Source organism: Cryptomeria japonica, chromosome 3 (assembly GCF_030272615.1).
Source record: "Cryptomeria japonica chromosome 3, Sugi_1.0, whole genome shotgun sequence".
In the NCBI taxonomy this organism is placed as follows: Eukaryota; Viridiplantae; Streptophyta; class Pinopsida; order Cupressales; family Cupressaceae; genus Cryptomeria; species Cryptomeria japonica.
The window spans coordinates 547858423-547880257 of record NC_081407.1 but is presented as its reverse complement, the minus strand read 5'-3'; positions in this window follow the sequence as shown (position 1 = coordinate 547880257).

The following is a 21835-nucleotide window of genomic DNA, read 5'->3' as shown; positions in this document are numbered from 1 at the left end:
TCCATATCATTCATGATCAATGGTTAACAAATAATGATTGAGTATACTTGAACAAACAAAACTTTTTGCATTAGTTGCATTCATATCATTAGGTTCATTTCATCAAATCATTAGGTTCATTTCATCAATCATTAGGTTCATTTCATCAATCATTAGGTTGATTGAATTAATCATTTAGGTTCATTTATCATTGATTTATTTCATTGATTCATTATCATATTCATTTATGTTGCATTTGCATTTAGTGTCTCATTTAGCATTGCACAATTATCATTTTATATAGACCATCATTATCATATCATTTTACATCATCGTATACATATACGTCCATAGTAATAGACATCACATGAGTATCATTAACATTATAAGTATTATATTAGAAGTATCATCATAAGCATATAATAGACATTAAATTATCATTTTAATTATGCATCATAGAATCATCCACACATCAATTATAGAAGCATGACATCATAATCAAAGAATCATCCATATAATCAATGCATGTAGAAAATAAATAATCATCATATAGATCATGTAAAATCATCATAATGACATTGTCATGCATGAATATCAAATTAAACATCATAGAGTAGCATCATATAGAGTCCATCAATGTCTGCATATCATCATAAATCATAAAATGTCCAAGTATACAATTATATTAAAAAAAATCATCAAAAAATATCAAGTCTCAAATCATGTGGCACTGCCACCAGAATCAATATGTCTCTGATGAGAGGGTTGTGCACCACTAGATGGTCCTGTCCTTGGATCAAGGTCCCTACAAGGTGGTCCCATGACACCACCACTCTCAATCTATAGTCTAGATGGTCATTGCATGGACACATAGATTCCTTCTCTCTAACTGGGAGGAACCATTCTCTCATATAGTCTATGCAAATGACTAATCTCCTTCCCAGCACATACCAACTCCCTGACTATATCTACAGAGAGGGATCTAGTACTAACCTCCTCAATATGCCTCAGCATGATGTCTTCCCTTCCATACCTCTCAATAGCAGTATCTCTGTCATGTCTGGCAGTATCCCTTTCTAGAGTAAGTGTCTGGATTTGTGTCATGAGTTGTGCAAACTATGCTCTCAAATCACCTATATTATCATGTGCCTTTGGCCCATATTGGTGCATCATCTCATCCTCACCTCCCACATGTCCCCCTTCTGTGTCTCCACTTGTGCTACCCTAGTAATCTTGTGCCTAATCAATGACACATCATCCTCAGAGTCCTCATCAAAACCATAATGGGCTGCTAGCACACTTGGATCATGACCAACCTACCCAAAATTAATAGGTGTACCTCTCCTTTGTCTCCCCCCCCAGCCTCTATTTGAACCACTCCCTCATCCCTTATCTTCTCCTTTTCCATCTCTCCCCCCACCTCTACCTAGATCAGGTAATAATGGCCCTCTATCCAATCCACTTTGCCCTCCACCTCTGCCTGCATCCCTACCTCCAATAGGTAGTGGAACACCTCTCCCTCTAAGTCCAAATGCTCCACCTTGTAGTCAAGTCTGACTACCTCTCCTCCCTCCTCCTCTCCCTCCTTGATCGTCATCCCCCTCATCTCCATCTCCACCTCGACCACCCCATCACCATCTACTCCTCCTCTGACGAGGATCATCCTCATCATCATCCTCATACCCTAAGCTTGATGGTGGATCTACAGGATCTGTAATCTGTAGAAATGGATGAGTAGCTAGATATCTAGCATACTCCTCTATAGTGCCTACATCTAGGACATGTGGTCGCAACTCAAAAGAAACAAATGACAAAGCAATAAACTCTACATATGCAACATCAAAGGATAGATAAGGATCTCAATCTCGTCTATCCTTGTATGTCCGTGCATACAAGGCGATAACCTATGGCATACCTTGTGGCCTTCTAAACTATCTAAGAACTCTCTAAATGAGTTGTCTCTCAATAACAAATGGAGTGCGACACCTTGTGGAATACCCTGTGGCCTACCAAACTATCTAAGCACTCTTTGAATGTGTCGTCTCTCAATAAAAAATGGAGTGTGACCAATCAAATATCTACTCTGCATGATCATTGGTAGTGACCTCGAGTCATCCATCCATGGCTCACAATCTACGTAGGGCCTCCAAACAATTGAGTCCATGGTATCAAGAACCCATCTCCAGTACTCAAGCTTTCCCAGCTTGTGCTAGGTATTCATGCCACAATAAAAATAAATATATGGTTGTCCATTGCCTCGTACACGATCATGAACAAATCGCATGATCCCTATATGCTCCCAACACCACACCTATAGGAGAGTGACACCTGATGACAAACTAGTTGCACCATTATAGACAACCTGATGAAGATCCTGTTATAAATGAGCCAACATACAAACACCCCATGCATATCTAGTCCTATGCTGCATCATACTCAAAAGAATCTGGCCCCAACCAACATATAAGCCACATGATCTCCTATCTGGGCAAATGAATCCTCCAACTAATCCAACTAGAATGGAAGGTAGAGTCTCATAATATATCAACATCTAATCTCTGAGACATCAATAGACTCATCACCAAAAATAGTCTACAATGCTACTATCCCACCCATCTCATGATGATCATACTGTACAAGCTCACCAACAATTGGGATGCACAATATCCTATACACATCCTCCAATGTAACACTGATCTCACTAGTAGGGAGGTGAAAGGAGTTGTGGTTGCTATGACACCTCTCCATAAGAGTTGTCAATAATCCCCTATTTATCTCGATATCAGGCATATACATGAGTTGTCTCAAACCACATGCATCAATATATCTAATGGCTGCTACATCTAACTTAGGCAGTAAATATCGCATCGAAGGAAACTGCTCACGGCACTAGAGAACATCTAATCTCTCCTATTTACACAAACAGTGTTGTCTAAGTCAATCATCATTTATTAATTCCTATATCCTATCTATCAAGGAATTCATGATATCAATATATGATCAAAATTGGTTGTTTAACCTATCAGCTCTCGAACATCAGAGACTAGATTGATCTCTTAGAGCTTCTATCCAATCTAAAACCATCAATCAAGGTAATCAATTTATCAATCACATCTCAATCATCTCAAAATAATCTATCTTTACCAACATCACATCAAAAATCATCAATTCATCAAACAAAATTGACTTCAGACATAATTATACAAGGCAAAAATATAAAAGTGCTAAACCAAAACACATATGCGTGAAAAATTTATGTATTTGAACCACATCAAACAAAAGTGCCACACAATATTATAAATGCGTGATCAAATAGTGCATCTGTGCTATTTCACATAAATGTGCCATCAAAACTAGCAGATGCGCAAAAACCCTATGTGTATGCGCTAAAACAATAAAAGTGCTACAACTATTTGCAAATGCGTTCTAACTTTGAGCAAATGCACCAGAAAAATGAAAGGGCTAAAAAAATCAGCAAAAGCGGTAAAAAATCAAACAAATGTGCTAAATCGAGATCCAAAAAATAAAAAAAATTCAAACCTAACCTAACATGCAAAATTTTCGGAAAAAAAATCATACAAATGTTATCACAAGATCATTTAGGGTACCTACTGGGGGTCCATACACAATGGGTCTCTGATACCTCTGCACTAGCTTGAATCGATGGCTAGCATAGGGGACCACCATGGTGACAACTCAACACTCCAAGTCAACTCTCCTACTTTCACTCTCTAGAAAGACAAAATGTAAGTGAGGTGGAAATGGGCCCAATGTGATTTATATAATTAGCTTTTTGATTTATTAAGGGGGTAATTAATTTTTAAAATTTGAGGGGCAATTTTATTTTCCAAAAATAAAATTTAATTGCTAGGGGCTTTTTAATCAAACCTTTTCATCATTTTATCATGAGATTCATTGATCAATCAAAAATTTTCAAAATTTCATAATCAATCTCTCGAGAGGGCACACTAGTGGCATTTTATCACCGAAAGGGGCGAAAATATCGAGACTTGATTTTCTTTGAAACAATGTTGTTCCAACAATATTTCAAAGAGGGGCAAGATGTATAGACTCAAAATTGGCTATGAATAATTAAAAATATATTTATTATTTATTTAATGATAATTCCTTTATTAAATAATTAAATTGAAAAGTTTAATTAATTTAATTAATTTAGTCATTATTCTAATTCAATCTTATTAAATATTTAATATTTAATCATGCACTATGTGTTAGCAAAAGCCAAGAAGGAAGACTGAGAGGGGGGAGGGGTGAATCAGTCTTCACTGGAATATAAAACTTTAAGCACAACAAAAAATCTAACAAATTGCAACAATAAACAAATAAGAAAATTAACAGCACAACACTAAAACACCAATATTTTTTATGTGAAAAACCCGATTAAGGGAAAAACCATGGTGGGAACCTACCCACAATAAGATGATACTCTATCGTAGTATGTGAAAATATTACAATGGGGAATGCACATGCATTCAGGCACACTGCCCAGAGCTCATTGCTCAAAAGATATTTGTCTGGAAGGCTACAACCCTCAAGGAAGTCTCACTGACTTACAATAAGTTTCAAACTACAATCCTGAAGAAGTGAATCAAAGGAATAACATCTCCAAATGCCTGATTATAGTTCCAGTTAAGCATAGATGTCTACCTTGCAACACCAATCTCACCACAAACTCAACATCGAATGATAAATCACTTGTTTGCACACAAATATCTCTCTGATAATGGAGACATAACATTGACACCCAAACTACAAGAATAACCCACCTATATATACAATTCATCAACCTTGATAACAAGATCGACTAAACCCTCAATCGTCAATTACAAAATTACATCACATGATACAAAGATCAACCACCAGACCAATATAATGATTTAGATGACATAACATGGATGTAATTCAAATTTCCAAATGATCAACTCCACCGAAAATTATGCCAAGATCAACCACAACATGCTACACCACCAGAAATACTGCATAACACGAAAGTCAATACCGGTTGATGAAAAACACCAAAAAATTGCACAACGATCAATGCAGATCACCAAAACAAATAGGACGTGGCTAGGAAGCACCAACAAGCATGTTAGAATCATCTAGAACAACTGCACCAACACCACTTTTCAAATCTTCATCTGTCAACGTCTAGAAGTTCAAGAACACAACCAATCAACAACTGTCACAAAGAAAGATAACTTGTGGAGCACCAAATCACAAACCATCTGAAATGAAGGTACACAAGACCAACCAAAACAATATCTCAAAGTATCAGGACCAGATTTGATCACACCGGAATATATCGAATGAAATACCGGACTTTGCAAAACAATAATCAACAAAACCAAACTACAAAACCGGATCATAAAATCTTCCCAATCACATTAGAATAAATCCCAATAATATGTTGACATCAATGACAACAACATATCCTAGCAGCAGCAATGACCAACCATATCCAACAATCTTCCCCTTTGGCATTGATGGCAACATATGAATGTGAAAAACAATCAATGCAAAGAAAGAAGATATCACTAGAAAACTCCCCCTAAGGTCAAGATAGATAAAGCACTTTTTGACATGACCTCTCTCCCCCTTTGAAAGAAATGCCAAAGATCTCCAAAATAGATAACCAAACTCTCTTTAAAAAAACATAAATCTCTCTCCCTAAAGCACAAACTACTCCAACATAGGAGAAGCACCAACTCACCAATTTGGATAAAAGATAAAGCTCTGAAATCCACCGGATTGATGAAACTCAATGCATCTAGTTCTCATCAAGAGGGGTGGATAGCCCTAACTTGTCTCTCAAATAGACAAATGTATTTGTAGGCAAAGGCTTAGTGAAAATATCAGCTATTTGTTCCTTTGTAGATACATACTCCAGCTTCACCTTCTCCTCACTGACTTGTTCTCTCAAGTAATGATACTTGATTGATATATGCTTAGTCTTTGAATGTTGCACCAGAGTCTTTGACATGTTGATAGCACTGGAATTATCATAGTATATAACAGTAGGATCATCATGAATAACTCCGATATCTTTCAAAATTGGCTTCATCCAAACCACTTGAGTACAATTACTAGCAGCAACAATCTACTTAGCTTCAGTAGTAGATAAGGACATTGAATCTCTTTTCTTACTATCCCATGAAACCAACTTATTACCCAAAAAGAATGCTCCACCAGTAGTGCTCTTTCAGTCATCAACATCACCAACCCAATCAACATCAGTGTAGGCACACAATGTGAAATCATCATTCCCTGGGTACCATAAACCATAATCCACAATTCCCTTTAGATATTTGAATATCCTCTTAACCATAGTGACATGACTCTCCTTCGGATCAACTTGATATCTAGCAGCCATGCACACAACATGCATAATGTCAGGCCTAGTGTGAGTAAGATATAGCAGTCCACCAACCATAGATTTGTACAAACTCTGATTAGCTTTCAAAGATTCATCATTTCTAGACAATTTACAACCAAACACCATAGAAGTTCTAACTGGTTTGGAGTCATCTAACCCAAACTTCTTCAACAATTCCTTCACATACTTAGTTTGAGATATGAATATACCTTTTACTGTCTATGCAATTTGCAAACCTAAGAATAATTTCATCTCACCAATCATAGACATCTCAAGTTCTTTCTACATATCACCGACGAACTTCATTCTCAATTCATCACCACCAAAGATAATATCATCAAAAAAGACTTCAACAATCAGGATGTTATCATTTTAAATCTTGAAATACATATTACTATCAACAATACCTTTAGTAAATCCCAATTTCAACAAGTATTTGTCTAGTCTAGCATACTAGGCTCTAGGAGCTTGTTTCAGTCCATAAAGGGATTTCTTCAACTTGCATACCATGTCTCCATCATCTGACAGTAAAAATCCATCAGGTTTTTCAATGTAAACTTCTTCCTCTAGATCACCATTCAAAAAGGCTGATTTGACATCCATCTAATATACCTTGAAACATTTATGTATCATAAGCAAGCAACAGTCTAATAGTTTCAAGTCTAGAAACTGAAGCAAAAGTCTCCTCATAATCAATTCCTTCTCGCCATGAGTATCCTTTGGAAACCAATCTAACTTTATTTCTAACAACTCCACTGGCTTCATTTAGCTTATTTTTGAATACCCATTTAGTACCAATAACATTCTTATCCTTAGGTCTAGGCACAAGTTCCCAAGTATTATTCTTTTCAATCTAATCTAGTTCTTCTTCCATAGCTCTCATCCAACTTTCATCTTTACAAGCTTCAGGAACATCTTTAGGTTCAAATTTAGAAATCAAACATACTTCTTCAACAACTAACCTTCTTCTAGTCATTACACCCTTATTCTTATCACTAATAATCTGATTTTTAGAATTATTCAATCTTACATACCTTGGTGTCTTCTTATTGTTCTGATTCTTAGGTTCCTAAACATCATCACTGGTAATAGCAACATCAATCTCTACTGGATCATTCTTCTTAGGCTCTTCAGGCTGAACAAGAGTCAAAACAACATGTTGACCTTCATCATAACCGTATGCTTTGATCTCCTTCCCAAGGTTCTCATCCACCTTCACATTTTCACTTTCAACTATCTTTCTCAGTCTTTTATTATAGCAGTGGTAGACTTTGCTCTTAGTTGAATATCCCAAGAAGATACCTTCATCACTTCTAGCATAAAACTTTCCTATATCCTCATCTCTCTCGATATAACATTTGCTACCAAATACTCTGAAATATCTTATAGTAGGAACATGACCAAACCAAAGCTCATAAGGGGTATTACCAGTATCATCTTTGATGTGAACTTTGTTGAATGTGTAAACATCAGTGCTAATGGCTTCTCTCCAGTAGATCTTCAAAACATTTCCTTCAATCCACATAGTCCTTGCACCATCCAAAACAGTTATGTTCTTCCTCTCAATAACTCCATTTTGCTGAGGGGTTCTAGGAGCAGATAATTGTCTTCTAATTCCATGCATCCCACAGAATGAGTTGAACTCACCAGAATAGAATTCTCCATCTGTATCAGATCTCAGACATTTCACCTTCAATCCAGACTCAGTTTTCACCTTTTCTTTGGATATCTTGAATTTGACAAATGCTTCTGATTTCTCTTTCAAAAAGACAACCCACATCATCCTGGAATAATCATCAATTAACTACATAAAATATCTATCACCCTGCACACTTCTAACATTTGTAGGTCCACATAGGTCAGTATGCACAAGATCTAACAGTCCATCAAATGTATATTGTTTTCTCTTGAAAGAAATTCTTGTTTTCTTACCCAACTGACATTCCTTACATATCGGATTAGCAGGCTTAACAATCTTAGATAGATCTCTAACATCTTGCATAGAATAGATCTTAATAATTGAAACAAAGTTTACATGACACATTCTCCTATGCCACAACAAACTCTCATCTATCTTAGCAATCAAACAACTTTTCTCACCAGCATTCAGGTAAAAGATGTTACCTTCAGTCTTAGTCCTAGATGTAATCTTTATACCTGAGGCATTCAAGATCTTGCATTTACCATGCTTGAATTGTAGATCATAATCCTTATCAACCATCTATCCAACACTCAAAAGATTATGCTTTAAACTTTCAACATACAAGACATCATCAATGTTATGCTTACCATCAAAAGAAATAAAACCTCTCCCATGGATTACACAGGCTTTGTCATCTCCAAATATAACTATTCCACCATCATACCTTTGCATGCTTACAAATTTTCTTTTATCACCAGTCATATGATGTAAACAACTACTATCAGTCACCCATTCATCCTTTTCTTCTACCTTAGCAGCCAAAGCTTTCTCCTCAATAGAATAGCTAGTGGAATCAATAGGTACAGGTCTATCTTCTTTAATTGCAATAAACACAAATTCATCTCCTTCTGATTCATCATTTGTAACACCTTCATCTACAACATAATATCAGTTCTTTTGGTTCTTAAACTTTAGGTTAGATTTGTAAGGCTTATCATACTTCTCATATCTATCATCCCTATCATACTTATCAAACTTATCATGCCTGTCATACTTAGCCATTCTCTCTGGGCATCTAGAAGCAAAATATCCTATCTTATTGCAAGAAAAAAATTTCAAAGGCAACTTTCCATCATACTTACTAGAACCTTTAGGAAATCTCTGAGAAATTAGTGCTTCAAGATCATCAAGCTCTCTTTCTTTCTCTTTAATCTTTTTTCTCTCTCTCTCATATCTAAATATTTTGCACTCATCAGGATCATACTTCTGCTTACCAGATACATACAAAGATGCTCTAAATGTTGTCTCGGACTTTCCATGTGATTCTCCAAACTCACTTAGCTCAAATGCAACAGTCTTTCTGTGAGATTTTGCCAAGATCAAGGGCACAATGAAAAGTATAAAAATAGAGACAAAAGAATGACAAGAACAAACTATATACTCATCAATATGAAAATGATCAATTGGATTCACCAATACAATGAATATAGGCCATCTTATATAGGCAAGGCCATATGGATGTACGAGGACACAATCATGACATGTGGCTCAATGAGAAACAAGGGTAGGTAAGAAATACTAGGGGTAGGTAGGAGAAATAATATAATATTCCACAAGAGGTGGATGACCCACTGAATGTGGAGTGTAACAACAAAACAAGACCACAAAAGGTGGAATTTCTCCTACAAGCTCTATCCCTATGTGCACACTTCCCTAAGTGTCTCAAATCCAAACTACGAAGAAATGCATTATCCTAAGTTAACTTAAGTAAAGTGTAATAATATCCATAATGAATATTTATTTACACCAACACCCCCCCTTAAGTGAAACTTAGGGGAATCAAGACTCAAGTCAATAATGCAAGATGGGTCTCGGCTACTAGGCCATGATAGGTACCCATGTACAATATGCAAATGCAAGCAAAACCATGCAGTGCAATCTCTCACAAATGGAGAAAAGGAGAAAAACCAGTGGGAAAAAACTCCCCCCCAAAAGAGAGATGAAAGTACAAAAGACTCTCAAAGAAGAAGGACAAAACCTCAAAGAGGAAAAAGTCCCCCCCATAAGAGTGGAAAGAGAAGTCAGCTGACCCCCCCCTAATGACACATCCTGCACCCCCAAGAGAGCTCGCAACTGTTGGAACTTACTCTTAGTGAAAGGTTTGGTGAATATGTCAGCAACCTACTCCGCTGTAGGACAATACTACAAATCAATGACCTGCTCCTAAATCAACTCTTAGATATAGTGCATATGGATCTCAATGTGTTTGGTCTGCTAATGCTGGACCGGGTTCTTCGAGATAGCAATAGCACTCTGATTGTTGCAATGTAGAACTGTCGATTGTGGAGTGGTGAACCCAAACTCTGTGAGAATCTGCTGAAGCCAAATGGTCTTAGATGTTGCGTTAACAACACCTCGATACTTAGCCTCAGTCGAAGAGAGAGAAATAGCATGCTTCTTCTTGCTCTGCCAACAAATGGGGCCTGAACCAAGGTGAAAACTGTAACCGAAAGTAGACTTATGATCATCAAGATTGCTAGCCCAATTAGAGTCTGTGTAACCAACCAAGCGAAGTCCTATGCCTACTGCATAGTGAATCCCATAGTGATGTGTACCCTGGATGTAATGAAGGATGCGTTTGGCGGCTTTCCAACGAAGCTCATGTGGTTCCTACATGAAGCGGGAAACCATGCCAGCTACAAATGAAATATCAGGGCGTGTATGGGTCAAGTAGATGAGACTACCCACAAGATGACGATACAAAGTGGCATCAACTAGTGGAGAAGAACAATGAGCCTCAAGCTTGACTCCTGCAAGAAAGAGAGTCGAGGCAGGCTTACAATCAACCATATGAAAGTGTGCAAGTAGATCAAGAGCATACTTGGGTTGTGATAGTGTAATCCTGGAAGGTGACTGTGAAATCTCTATACCAAGAAAGTAGTGCAAAGGACCCAAGTCAGTCATAGCAAATCTGTCATGCAAAGCAGATTTGACCCTGCTAATGATGGATGCAGTACTCCCTGTAATGATCAAGTCATCAACATAGAGCACAAGTATCAAGTGAGAGTCATCCTGTCGCAAAATGTAGACATTTGGATCAGAATGACACCTGGTGAACCCTATGGAGAGAAGAAAGGAATCCATCTTGGCATACCAAGCCCTGGGGGCCTCCTTAAGGCCATAGAGAGATTTCCTTAGTCTGCAAACCAAAAAGGTATCCTAGATGAAACCCTGTGGCTGCTCCATATAAATCTCCTCATCAAGGCCACCATGAAGAAAAGCACTCTTCACATCCATCTGATGTATAGCCCAACCATGAGCTACAACAATAGCAAGTGTCAAGCGAATGGACTTCATCTTGGCTACGGGTGCAAAGGTCTCAGTATAGTCAACACCTGCTACCTGGGAGAAACCTTTCACAACAAGTCAAGCCTTGTACTTATCCACACTACCATCCATTGCAAACTTGGTCTAATAGATCCACTTACATCGAACCATCTTTCTCCCCTTAGGGAGATGGACTAAATCCCATGTGTTGTTCCTCATCAAGGAACTATACTCTTCCTCCATAGCTTGGTCCCACTCAGGAACCCCTGATGCTTCCCGAAATGTCTATGGATCGGAAGTGGTAGCAATGAATGCATGTGGAAGATCCTGATGCTGTGATAAAGTTCTCCATGTATCTAAAGGATCCCCAACAAGAGAACCCACATACTCAAGTGTCTGTCGAGCCCAATGAGGTCTAGGTGGAGGTGGAGAATGAGGCTCCTCAACTACAAGTGGACCCTGTACAGGTGTAACCCTATGAGTCGGAGTTGAAGGAGTCTCATCATCTGAATCACTAGCATCACTATCCACAATGGAGGAAGGTGGAGGAGGTAGAGAGGCTAAGCTAGGAGAGCTTTCCTCAAAGTGAACACTCCTCTTAATGAGCACCTCATGTGTCTCAGGATCCATCAATCTATATGCCTTAACACCCTCAGGATATCCAACAAATATGCAAGGCCGACTCTAAGGTTCCAATGCCTTGCATTTCTGTGGAGGTATGCGAGCCCATGCTAGACACCCAAAGACTCTGAAATGTCTAACAATCAGTTTCCTACCAGCCCAAGCCTCAAAAGGAGTAATACCTTGCAAAGCTTTGTGAGGAACCCGATTCTGGATGTGTGTGGCACAACTGATAGCCTCTGCCCAAAAGGCAGGATCAAGAGAACGTGCATGTATCATACAACTAGCCATTTCTTTGAGAGTTCTATTCTTGCATTCTGCAACTCCATTCTACTATGGAGTGTATGCTACAGAATGCTGAAGATCAATCCCCTCAAATGTACAAAAATCCTCAAGTCTCTTGTTCACATATTCCCTTCCATTATCTGTGCGAAGAATCTTCCCCACTTTTCCGGATTGCTTCTCCACATGAGTCTTGAAGTCCTGAAATCAAATACTTTACTCTTATGAATAAGAAAGTAGACCCAAGTGAAGCAGGAGTAGTCATCAATGAAGGTGAGGACATAGCGGGCCTTACTAAATGAAGGTGTTGGAAATGGACCTGCTACATCGTTGTGAACAAGTTGAAGAACTTCCAAAGCTCTCCAAGCTTTCCCTTTATCAAAATTTTTCTCGGGATGCTTGCCCATGGAACAACTTGAACATACACCCTCTAAAAAACTGATTCGAGGTAGACATGTGACCATGTCTTTAGTGCTAAGCTGCTGAAGATAGCGGTAGTTGAGGTGACCAAACTGCTCATGCCATAACTTACTTTATGAATTTGAATGAGTAAGCAAGGCCCTAGAAGGTGAACTTGGCACAAAGTGGGAGAATGAATAAAGCCTTCAGTTGTCATTGACTTGTCCCACTGCTACCAAGGCATCATCATCAAGTTCCTTTACCACAACTAAATCTGGTGTAAACTCAACCTTTTTCCCATTCCCATAGTGAGTGATTTGGTAGATAGAGAGAAGGTTGGTAGACAAGTTAGGAACATAGAGAACATTCTCAAATGTTCCATCATCCATGTCAACTGAACCTTTTCTTTCAACCTCTACTTGTGTATCATCACCTATGTAAATGTGAGGTACCTTAGATGGCTCTAATGAATAAAATTGCTCCTTTGTAGAACCCATGTGATATGAGGCACCTGAGTCAAGTATCCACTACTGTGAAGAACTTGTTGTAGCCACAAATGCTTGCCCTTTTCCCTTAGATTGTGAGGAAGAGGAAGGAGATGAATCCTTCTTTGTGTAGGCGGATGGCAAGTTGATGTTGTTTTTCTTAAGAAGATTAGTTAACTCATCAACTTGCTTTGTGTGGCATCGATGCTCATCATGACCATACTTCTTGCAATATGCACAAGTTGGCTTATCCTTCTTAGGTGGTGTCCCCTTCTTGGAAGAGGATGAAAAATCACCTTGTGATGGAGAGGATGATTATCCTTTTTCCTATTGTGGCTGTGACTTAGATTGCTTCTTCTTCTTGTTGGAATCTTTGCCTTGACTTCCTTGATTCCCTTGATTAGCCACCAAAGCCTTGGACTTTGAAGACTTGAGAAACCCCATGTTCAACAACTTAGACTGTTCCAATATCAACATTTCTGTGAAAGCATCAAATGAAGGCATAACATAGGAACCCCCCACTGTCAAACGATGAGTTTGGAAGCTAGACACAAATGCTGCATATTCTGGTGCAAGCTTGTCCAACAAGTTGAATATCAACTAAGCATCATTTTTGTCAATTCCACAATCCTTAAGCTTTTCTCTTAGCTCATTTGCTTTGGTGACATAATCTTGGATTGTATCAAAACTCTTGGGATCCAAGTTGGTGAGCTCATTGTCAATCTTATAACCTCTGATTTCATCAACTTGACCATACAATTTCTGAAACATATCCCAAGCATCTTTGATTGTAGTACACTTTTCAATATGAAAGATGAGGTCATCTGATACATACTTGTGCAAAGTTCCAAGAGCCATGCAATTCTTAGTGAGCCATTCTAATTGAGCATTAGGATCAACCTTAGGATCAGGTGGTGTTGCTATTGTTCCATCTATGTAATGTGTGAGACCTTTTTCCATTAATTTGCTCCATACTTTAATTTTCCATGATGCATAATTATGTGGAGTTAAAGGTGGAAATTTATGAGGACTCATTGAAAAAAAAATGAAAGAGAAGAAGGAAAGAGAGGCACAATCACACAAGACACCCCCCCAAATTCACTCAATCAAAGAACCCCCCCCCAAAGTGATGATTTGGCACTTTATACTTAGTGCATGTACAATGGGCCACTTGCAAAAAATGGCAAAGTGGAATTCTGATTTCAATTTTACAACTACCTCAATAAGGCCAAAAGAGACTCAAACTAATAATGCAAGAGATCTAAACTAAGATTCAAGCAATTTACAAGTACCAAATAGGCCAAATAAGACCAATATCTGAAAGTACAATGTCTACTTATAATCTCTGAAATCTGATCATAGATTATGAAAGTAGATGAAAAAATGCACTTTAAAAAAAAAATGACACCTGAAAAGGAGGTCGTATGAGCTCAAACGAGGCCTTTGAACTTGCAGAATTGAGGATTGGATAGGTACAACTGAGAGAATCTGAAAATTACGAAAACCTTGTGCACCAAAACTAGAAAATAACCACACCACTATGAAGAGCATGAAAAATTATCCCAAATCAAAAAAAATTGCACCAAAAAAGGAGCAAAATTGAGCAAGTTATGGGCCTCCAAAGTTGACCCAAAAATCCAAACTGCTCAACGGAGAGGGGTCTAAAAATTTCCAAAGAAAATGCTGACTGGGCACTGACTGTGCACTGCTAACTGGGTGCTGATTGTGCACTGCTGACTGGATAGAAGGTACAGATCCCAAAAAAAATTTATTTTTTATTTTTTTTGAAAAAAATCCGAAAATTTCGTACCGTACAACCCGAATTGGGCAGAAAATTTCCTCCACACCCAAAAATTGATTTTTGCCAAAATAGGTCGAATTTATACTCAATTTTTATGGAAATGGCCTCCCAGATGCAATGGTGAGGTCGAAAACGCTCCAAGATGCCTCCAAAAAGCGCAGTTTCTCAGATCCGAAAATAGAAGCCTTCCACAATGTCTCCAAAAACCAATCAATGAAGCCCCAATGGCTCTGATACCATGTGAGATTTTGCCAAGATCAAGGGCACAATGAAAAGTATAAAAATAGAGATAAAAGAATGGCAAGAACAAACTGTATTCTCATCAATATGAAAATGATCAACTGGATTCACCAATACAATGAATATAGACCTTCTTATATAGGCAAGGCCATATGGATGTATGAGCACACAATCATGACATGTGGCTCAATGAGAAACAAGGGTAGGTAAGAAATACTAGGGGTAGGTAGGAGAAATAATATAATATTCCACAAGAGGTGGATGACCCACTGAATGTGGAGTGTAACAACAAAACAAGACCACAAAAGGTGGAATTTCTCCTACAAGCTCTATCCCTATGTGCACACTTCCCTAAGTGTCTCAAATCCAAACTACGAAGAAATTCATTATCCTAAGTTAACTTAAGTAAAGTGTAATAATATCCATAATGAATATTTATTTACACCAACACTTTCCAACCAACACATCTCTTGTCACTGTAGTCGCACTCCAGTTCTCATCTATAGGAACAACCTTATGCTTATAAGCATGATGCAAAGATATCAGCACCTTAGCAACAATTTCATCTTCCTCAATGCTTCCACTGACACATTTGATACCTAGGACAAGGTCATTCACCTTAGCCATAAAATAATGTATGTTCTCATCATCTCCCATCTTCAATGTCTCATATTTTCCTTTCAAACTCTGTAACTTAGCAACTTTCACCTGTTTATCACCTTCATATAGAATTTCAAGCTTCTCCCAGATCTTATGTGTGGTCTGAAGTCCCATAACATTGTCATCTCTAAATTAGTTAGGGCACTAAGTAATGCTTCATTCGCTTTAATATTGTATTCTGCTTCCTTAACCTCATTAGGAGTAGATGGTCCATTATGAGGAACAACATAGGGATTCTTTGTAATCTTCTAGTAATCTTCTCCAAGACATTTCAAGTGTACCTCCATCTATTTCTTCCATATAGTATAGTTGCTTCCATCAAACCTCGGATTGTCCTTCTTAAAGAGAATACATTGAGCTGTCATCTTGGATCTCCTCAAGAGATTAAGCTTCTACTGAAGGATCTAGCTCTGATACCAATTGTTAGCAACAACCAAGAAGGAAGACTGAGAGGGGGGGTGAATTAGTCTTCACCAAAATATTAAACTTTAAGCACAATAATTGATATAACAAAATGCAATAATAAATGGATAAGTAAATTAACAACACAACACACAATACCAATATTTTTGATGTGGAAAACTCATTTAAGGAAAAAACCATGGTGGGAACCTACCCACAGTAAGATGATACTCTGCAATAGTATGTGAAAATATTACAATGGGAAATGCACATGCATTCAGAAACACTGCCTAGACCTCACCGCTCAAAAGATATTTGCCCAGAAGGCTACAACCCTCAAGGAAGTCTCATTGACTTACAATAAGATTCAGACTACAATCTTGAAGAAGTGAACTAAAGGAATAACATCTCCAAATGCCTGATTACAGTTCCGATTAAGCATAGATGTCTACCCTGCAACACCAATCTCACCACAAACTCAACACTAAATGATAAATCACTTGTTCGCACACAAATCTCTCTCTAGTAATGAAGACACAACATTGACACCCAAACTACATGAATAACTCACCTATATATACAATTCATCAACCTTGATAACAAGGTTAGCTAAAACCTCAACCCTCAATTACAAAATTACATCACACGATACAAAGATTGACCACCAAACCAATATAATTATTTACATGACATAACATGGACCTAATTCAAATTCCCAAATGATCAAATCCATCAAAAATTATGCCAAGATCAACCGCAACACACTACACCACCATAAATACCACATAACACAAAAGTCAATACCAGTTGATGAAAACCACCAAAAAATCACACAATGATCGATGTGGATCACCAAAACAAATAGGAAATGACTAGGAAACACCAACAAGCACGTTAGAATCATCTAGAACAACTGCACCAACATCACTTTTAAAATCTTCATCTGTCAACGTCTAGAAGCTCAAGAACACAACCAATCAACAACTGTAATGAAGAAAGATAACTTGTGGAGCACCAAATCATGAACCATATGAAATAAATTTACACAAGACCAACCAAAACAATATCCCAAACTCTCAACACCAAATTTGATCACACTGGAATATACCAGAGGGAATACCAGACTTTGCAAAACAGTGATCAACAAAACCAAACTACAAAATCAGATCAGAAAATCTTCCCAATCACATTGGAATAAATCACAGGAATATGTTGACATAAATGACAACAAAATATCCTAGCAACAACAATTACCAACCATATCCAACACTATGCATTCTTCTAAAGTCTCCATTAATTAAATCATTCTACAATTATTTAATCTTCTTTTCCATCTCAACTCATCTCATCACTCAATCTTGCCAACTCACAATTTTGTGGCTAAACAAATTATAAATTATTAAATAACCATATTTATCTTCAACTTTCATCTTCTAAATAAAATAATGCGTACGTACACACATTTTAAACTTCCATATATTCTCTCCATCACTCCTACATATTTGGAGGAAGTTGTGTCCATATCATCCTGGTCAACTTTCACTTGTACCACATTTCCTAAATCTTCTCCAACCATCCTATAATCTTGGAGTCTTCATCTTCAATAAAGGTGAGCATCTTGCCACTTGGACTCCTCTTCCATCTTTTCCTCCATCCTACATGTGTAGGAGGAACATCTTGTTAGGATTCCCACAGATACTGAGAGGGGGGGGTGAATCAGTATCTAACCAGTGAATTGAATTTTTTAACTTAAAACATGTAGAGCATATTATAATAGTATACCGGTATGCAAGAAATAATGCAATAAAAAGAATTAAAAGAATCCACATGAAAATCGCACCATTACACAAGGATTTAATGAAGAAACCCGGTGTGGGAAAAACCTCAGTGGGATTTGTGACCCACAATATTCACTTATTGGCCAATAAGAGAATATTACTTACAAGAAGGGCCTGCACATGCAGGAAGGCCAACTGCCTAGAGCTCACTGCTCAATGGGAAGTCTCACTGACTTACAATGTGGATTATACAAATCCAATATCTTGTACTGCTTTAGAATAGCATCTATAATGCCAGATCGAGTATCAGTTTCTGCTCTGTTCTTTACAAAAAACCTTTAACCTATATTTCGCATAATAGGTCTACCTAATATCTTTTTCTTGTCGCTTACAAAATGTCTACAATGATCTCTCTTATATATAAGAGTCATTTTACAACTTGCCAAGTCGGCTTACAAGGTTTTTACAATAATAAAAAAAATATAATATATCAAAAATCTTGTCGGCCTCTGTGGTGGTATGCTTCCTTTCTCTGTGCTGGTGTTAGTGGTTTGAGTGCCGGTGTAGAGTGTGATCTGTTGATGCCGGTGAACTATCTTGCTGGTGTAATCCCTTGTCGGTGCCATAGGATTGTAAGGTTGCCATCAATGACAAAACCTTCAATCACCTACAATGTCTCATTGGAGTGTGCATATGCCAACAATCTCCCCCTTTGACATTGATGGCAACACTCATGAGAAAATTCAAAAGTGTATCCAAAACTTTAATCCAAAAATGTTTCCAAAAATATGTTACCAAAAATATAAGAACTCCCCCTAAGTAGATAAGTCTTTTGTCTATTATTTTCTCATACTACTACTCCCCCTTTGGCATCAATGACAAAGGTTGTCAAGATGTCAGTAGAGTTGTAGTCTCAACCTTGTAATTGGGTAGTTACAATTTGAAATAGATCCACCAAAATCAAGTTTATACTCTCCATAAACTTCTTACTGTCTCTTATTGTTGTCTCTATTCTTATAACTGTACTAGTGAGGTGTTGCATATGCTCTGTCGGTGTTTTCTATCTGTGTATCAGTGCCTCAGATATTTCCTTCCGTAATGATGCTAGATAGTCCAATCTTGGACTCAGTTTTAGTCTCAAATTCTTTGCCTTATCCACTATTCTCTCCTTTTCTCTTTCTAACTTAAGTAACTCTTCCTCAAAATTTGTTATCCTTTGCTCAAAAACTAATAATGTATTAGGTGAGTTAACAAAATTATCAGCAAGTTTATTGATTTCATCCTGTACTTTTCTCATTTTCTTATCTATGTCTACTGTCAAAAAGTTTGTCTTGCAGGTATCTTTGTACAAATTTTTGTATTCTATCAATAAGTTGCATAGTTCCAGTAGAAGTGTGTCAAATTTCCTAGTAAACTTCTTTATCTAATCTTCAAAGAATTTTTTCTTTTCAATTTCTACCTTATTCTTCAAAGTCTCTTCCTTTATTTGCTCGACAGTCACTATGTTCTCAGTGATGTATTTACACAAAGTATCAAGTTGTTTTACAGAATCCTTATTGTCTATGTTACAGTTAGGAGCAATTACCTTCAAAATTGGGATTGTATCATCTATAGCTTTATAAGCCTGTGAACTACAATCTATTATCCTTTTGATTGAATCTAAGAGTACTTCAGTTACATTTGTTGATTTGTGGCCTACTGAGGAGGAGCCAACATTTTGAATTCTGCCAGTGGAGGAAGTAACCAAGCTTGTTGTGACCTCTGATAGGTCTGTTTGTGTTTGCATTTCCTTAAGCAATGGTTTGTGTACTTCTCCTATTTCCAGTTGTACTATTTCCTCATGATTTTGTTCCTGTACATGTTCCTGTTTCAGAGCATTTTGCTCTTCTTGTTTCTCTGTCTGTTCTCCTATGTTATCATCTACCAGTTTCTCTTGTGTTTGATCAGTTTGCTCAGTTACCGGTGGCTCACTAGCCATGTCTATCTTACCAGTTGTATCTTTATCTACCACAATATTGATCTTTTGTGTATCAACATCTACTGTGTATAGTACCTCAGGATTAGGATTAGAATCCTTTATGTTCATACTCTCATCTGTCAGTTGATCTTCAGTAGTTTTTACCGGTGATGTAATTTGAGGTAGTGGGGATAAGTTATCTTTAACTTTAATACTCGGAGGTCCATCAACCTTTCCTTTTCCTTTGTCTCTCTCCTTCTGATATACCTTTATTGGTTTGGGGTTCCTGTATTCTTCCTGTTTTTCTTTCTCAACAAGAAATATGTCCCATGCATTTTCTGTCTCTTCAGTTACCTCATTAACTCTTCCAACCATTAAAGCAATATGCCGGTGTGCAGTAGAGAATATTGACTGGTTGGCTTCAACAATTAAGTCATCTATCTCCTTAGGTGAGTTTACTAGATAAACAGCTAGTAACTTTTCAATTTTGATTTTCTTATCAAGCTCTATAACAACTTGTCTTCTTGCTTCCAGTCTTTTGAACAGTTCATTTGGTACTTCATCTACATCTTCCTTCAAAAATTTCTTATACATATCCATGTGCAAAATAACATTGTTTTCCACTTGTTCTTTTTCATCTGCTGTCAAAGTGTCATAGACCTTTCCTATGTTTTTGAGTTTCCCTTCCTTTGTAATTTCATTTAGCAATATGTCAAGAGGGGCCAAGTTTTGTTTTGTTCTCTTCTTCTTCTTGCATGTCAGTATCTTCTTTGGTGTAGTCTTTTTAACCAGAGATCTTATTGCTTGTTGTTTCTGTCTAGTTCTCCTAGGTGAGGGTGTGGTTGCCGGTGAAGGATCTCTTTTCCTTACAACTCTTTTGAAAGTTGTAGGCATGTCACTCTTCAAAGAAGTGCCTACCGGTGATAGATGAGTCTCAGGCTGTAGAGTTCCTAACTCATCCTCAGTGATACCAATTTGCTTTAATAAATCTTCTTTATTAGCCTATGCCTGTCTAGAACCTCTTCTCACAACTACCTCAACCTTCTTCACTCTCTTCTTAGATTGTATTTGACTTTCTATGGTCTCAGCACTACCAAATACTTCTTCCTTTGGTTCGTTTGGTGCTTCCAGAAGTGCATTAGCACAAGTCTCAATTATATGATCATCTGTCTCATAGCCCATCTCTATTACCCAGATTGTTCTTGGGATGAATGCTTCCATCTAGATCTCATCCTTTTTTATTACAAAACATATATCATCCTTGTACTTGTCAACAATCTTCTAGGATAATCTGATTCTCTTCTTCATTTTGGCCTTAAGTGCTTGAAAGTATTCATGGATATTCTTTTCCTTGTCTTCACCCATGTTGTTGAATAGTTCTGTTAACTGTTTTCCTACCAGTATATCAAATCCAAGTACTTTATAGCCTATACCAGGAACCTGTTTGGTTATGTGTAGCATCAAGCATACAAGCAGATTACCAAATCTAAAAGTTCCTTTCTTATCTTTCTTTATCTTGCCTAAGTTTTCAATTAACTCATCTTTTAACCATTCACATATGTCAATTTTCACATTGTCTGTAATCATGTCATAAGCACTCTTAATGCTTAAACTTGAAACTGAGTTAAGTCTATTTGCATGAGTAGCTTTATACCCTAAAATCATGCTAACAAAGCTCACATTTATATTTGTTATATCATTTACCCTCAAGGACCTTCTGTCGGATGTTGCACTAGTTTGTTTCGCTACTAGGTCATTGGAGACCTTTTTAGTCTTGTTTGGTCTTTTACCGGTGGATGGTAACCCTGTGACAACTTTCACAGCTTCCTTGGCAATTTTGTGAATTGCATCTAACTAGAAAAATTCAC